Genomic DNA, 4,871 nt, shown 5'->3' with positions numbered 1-4,871 from the left:
AGGCCAGCTGGGCAAGCGAAAGCAGATTCGGGGCTTCAGGGCTGGAATGTATTTTTCTGGCCGTTTCTGGCCATGGCGATATTCTATTCGACGCTTCTTCATTTCTCTAGGTGAGAACGAACTGTTCCCAGGCCCCCAACAGGCATGGACAGGAAAGGCCTCTTTTTTCTGCACGAACCCCCTGGAATGGTCTTGAGATGCCAGCGGTGTCCCGAAATGGGGTTGGGGGTGGGAGAAGCCGGTGCTGGGCGGTCAGCCCTGGGCAGCGGTGGGAGCAGCGGAAAGCAGGGTCTGATTTAGAGCAGATGTGAGGCCTGTGAGGGGCCATCTGTCCTCAGCCCTGTCAGTCCTTCTGTTGTGTCTGCCTCATTTTGCTGCCTCGGCCCCCAGTGGCCCGGCCAAGGCCCACTCTATTTTTAGCTCACATTTCACCTTTCTGTCTGGGAGGTGCTTTTCCCAGCCTAAGAAAACACACTGCAGCTACCGGCTCTAGCACTGACCCCATCACTTCTGTAACCCCCCACGACCTCAGCGGAGGGGAGAGGCTCCCACTTGAGGCTGAGCGGGCCTCTTCTGGGGGTCTCAGAAGAAGGCTCTGGTGGTCCTTGGATTCTCTGAGGCTGCTTAGAGGGACTGGTTGCCAAGAGACCCCAGGACACTAACCTGATCGAAGGGGTGAACACAGGGTGATGAGCCCCTGGATTGGATAAGAGATGCCCTGACTCGAGGTGGAAGGCAGCCTGAGGTCGTCCTGCCCTGAAAAGCACAGCTCATTTCTATTATTTGTTGTTACTATTGACAACCATATTTATATGCTAATTAGGGGGAAATTTGAACATATAGCAATGTAGAAGGAAGGAAAAACAGTTCAACCCTTTTGCTACCATCGAGAGATAATTGCTGTTAACTCATTAGTGAACTTATTTCTAATCTTTTCGAGTGATGTAAGTTTTTTTATGTGGTTATAATCCGATGGTAAATTCAACATTGCAGAGTAGTTGTTAAATGCCTATTTTTTTTCCCCGGTCATAAAGATCAAGGTACCCAATTTAGAAAATGTATTAAAAGTAAAAAAGAAAGATTTCCAATATCTTACCACCCACGGATAATCGCTATTAATTTATTGGCTTATGTCCTGACAGCCTTTTTTTTTTCCCGTGCATTTTAAAAAATAATGAAGATCATGTTGCTTATTTGATTTTCAAGCACACTCAATAAAGGAAATTCACAGTTTCTAGAAGGAAGATGATATGACAGACAGAGGGACTCGATGATAGATATCTGCTCTTGGTCTTTATCAATTAGAAAGCCCAATGATTCAGTTAAGTAAGCAAACAACTTTTAAAGATGCAGGATGACTTCAGTTTTGGGGCAATGAGCATCGATCATCTATCATGCTACGCAAAGCTGTTTTTAAGTAATTATTGGAACAGTTCTGACAAAGTCTTCCCACCGTGTAGAGGGTTTTAGCGTTGTTAGCAAGTGAAGGAAGGAAATGCACCCAGTCACTGGACACGGTAAGTGTCCTGAACGAAGTGGAGGATATGGTGTCAGAAACGCAAGTTGTGTGAGTGAAACGAAGAGGCGCCTTTAACTAGTTTTCAGAATCTACGTATAACACCATCCCAACCGAGTAAAGGAAAATTATTAAGTTGTTAATTCAATTAGTCTCGTCGGCAGTGTGCGTCTTCAGTGGTTTTTCTCAGTAAGGATCCACGGATGCTATCTGACTGGAATGTCTTTGAGCTGCCTCCTCCCCTAAGAATTTTGTAGGGACATTTTATACTCTGGCCTTCGGTATTGCCGAACTGCCTGAGGCCAGACTGACCTTCGCTTCTTTGTGTGTAACAGCTGTTTATAAAACTTTCTTCTTTTTCTTATTTAAAAAAAAAGTCGTCGTTATTGAAATTAAAATATTTTCCCAAAACTATGGTGGTAGGGCCCTATTTTCGTTTATTTTAGACTAGCATGTGGAAACCCTTTCATTCCGAGCAATCTAGCTACTTCTTTCTCCCGGGGAGTCTTTAAAAATCGCATCTAAACGAAAATGTTATAATCTTTTTTTGCCTCAAAGACACCTCGGAGGTTGATGATCTGTTTCCTGTCCTCCCTATTTCTCTTCTCTTTTTTCCATTTCCCTCTCTTTGTCCCCGTCCTCTGCATCTTGAGGGAGTTCCCCAAATTCACCCTTCGCCTGTTGGTTCTGTTGTTTTGCGATGCCGATTCTATCCTCTGTCACCTGCAATGAGGACTTTAATTCTGTCCTTGTATTTTTGGTTTCCATTCTTTATTATCTTTCTCCACTCCCTTTTTCGTTCTCGTTGTGTCTTTTTATCTCGGTCTGTCTTTTTCGAATTCATTTTTCTGGTTCATGCGACTGGAGACTCTTAGATTCAGCTGAACTCAAGCACTCCCTGAAAAGTTTTCTCTCTTTCAGTTCGTAGATTTTCTTCAGAGGTCCACTTTTCCTCTGAGGGTTCTATATGATGTGTCCTTTCCCTTGGTCTCAAATCTTTTTTCATGGTTCCTATAATAATCTATCTTTTCAATGAACTCACCGTGAATCGTGGCGACATCTAGTCGGAGTTAGTTAAACCTGTGGAATGTGTTCTGTCCCTTTGGATGGCAGTTGATGTGTATACGCTCATCAGTCCAAATCCCAGGATCCTAATTCCTGGGGACTTGGCCACTGTCAGCCTTCATTTTTATTAGGACCATCAGTTTCCCCAGGAGATTCAGGAGAAATTAAAAGAGTCCATGTGATATGCTCTTATTATACAGAAAGTATTCCAGGTAGGAGAACCTATTATGTGCTCAGGTGTCTGGGAGGTGGTGCGTGTACACGCTCTCACTTCCAAGTTCGTTTGAGGTCAGTGCGATTAACCCTCTTTGAATACATCTCACTGTAAGAAAAGGTGAGGTGTCAGGAAGGAATATTCAGCTTTTTGACCTAAAGCAAAATTACAAGTGCAATGTCTCACCACCCAAAAAATATTTGCCGAAAAGGAACCGAAGCGATCTTTTAATACTTTGGTAGTTTGGTAGGAAAATAAGATGTTTTCACCAACTAAGTGTCTAGAAATACAGAAAAAAGTGGGAAATTAACTGTGGACTAAATAACACAACTGTTATGGATGGTGAGATAGAAATTTCTTTTAATCCAGATTTGTTTGACAGAGCCCTTTAGTCCTCAAAAAAATGAAATTAGTGTAATGGGAAAAAAAAATACTAGTGTTTAAAATCAGATTCACTGTGCAGATGCCTGGTCTTGCTGGTACAGTTACATGACAAATACCTTTCAAGGATGATGATGATGGTGATGATCGGAGTTTAGAGCTGAGACTTACGGGATATGTGTATAATTTGTAGTAGATACCCTCAGTGTGCTTCCTTTAGCCACATGGCTCAGGACCAAGGGACAGGCCATGATTCAAATGCTGGAAGATTCTGAGTTAGGCCTTAGAACCTGACCTGGGGGACAAAGCCTAGGGACAGCTGAATCAGTCTGTAATGTGCTTGGGACCTCTCCTCCTTGGGAGCGGGTCTCTCTCAAAGGCCTGCGTCTCTGGTGGTCCGTGGCAGGAGCACACTTCGGCCCTGAAGGCCTGCTGTGCAAGCACTTTGGCACTTGCACCCAGAGGCCGGGGGTTGTGGGCGCGTGGTTTTCACACCAGCCCTGTGCTGCTGGCAGCCTGAACTCCCCGATGTGAGGTGCTAATGCAGCCTGGCAGGGCAGGCAGCCGAGGCACCTGCAGACGTGCTGGTCTTTTATCCAGGGGAGTTACACCCTGCAAGCTGCTGGCTGCCCTGTGGGGAGAGGTACAAGGTCAAGGTAAGAATGGGCTTATATGGAGTTCAGGGAATCGGCAGAAAATTAGATTCATGCAGCCGAAGCAACTATTTATAAAAAATTTCAAGGCTTCACGTTCTACTATGTGGATGTTTTCTGGTCTCGAGAAGAAGCAAACGGCACAGGCCCACGAACTCAGGGAAGGATCCTCTATTTGGATTCTGTCTCACTTTGCCATCTCCCTACTTGGGTGGTGGGGAACAGCTCGTCAAAGTGTGGATACAGCTGGGGGCCTCCTGGAAGGCTGGCAAGAGTGAAAGTGTGTTGGCAGCACTCGGCTGTTCAGTGTTCGTGGACACTGGGGTCTGACAGTCAAGTTTACCATGCAGTTATCGGAGCGTGGCAAGGGATAGACTTTCTTTGACTATAAGTTATTTAGTGTTCAGAATCCGAAGATAAAGCTGATATTAAGCGACTTCATCTGTTGACAGCATCAATAATTTGGATGCTGCTTATAAAGTTTTGAAAAACAGTGTCCTGTTGGTAACTCGGCACAAGATACTACATTCTAGAATACCCCGTCATTAAAAATCATGCCATTAACTCCTGAAAGGCAGAGTGAACATTCAGGACTGTTTCTGGCAGAGACTTTTTCCAATGGAAGCTCCCCCAGGGACCCGGCTCCCCTCATTTCATTTTTTCTAAAGGAGTAAAGCCCTCTTTTAGAAAATAGTAAAATACAACGTGTGTGATTTAAAAAAGAAAATCATTCCATTAAGTAGGAGACACAAATGCTTGAGAAAACAGACTAGTGATCGACACCAAAGCTGAGCTGACGGGACCAGGAAAAGGGGGTCTCGTTCTCCCAGGGTTCCTACCCGAGACGAGATGTGCAGGTTCCACGCTGACCCCAGGGTCCCCCTCCGCAGGCACGGTGTGTCAAAGCAACCCCCCTTCCGGCTGGGCCTGTCCTCGGGTCTGGTTTAAGCCTGTGAACCGAATCCCAGAGGAAGCAAGTGGAAGAGGCAACGTAAGATCTAGTTCCTGTGGCGCTGTCTCTGACTGGCCGGGCGGACTTTAC

The sequence above is a fragment of the Pteropus vampyrus genome, unplaced genomic scaffold (genome assembly GCF_000151845.1).
Source record: "Pteropus vampyrus isolate Shadow unplaced genomic scaffold, Pvam_2.0 Scaffold75, whole genome shotgun sequence".
Taxonomy (NCBI): Eukaryota; Metazoa; Chordata; class Mammalia; order Chiroptera; family Pteropodidae; genus Pteropus; species Pteropus vampyrus.
This window is presented reverse-complemented; position numbering follows the sequence as displayed.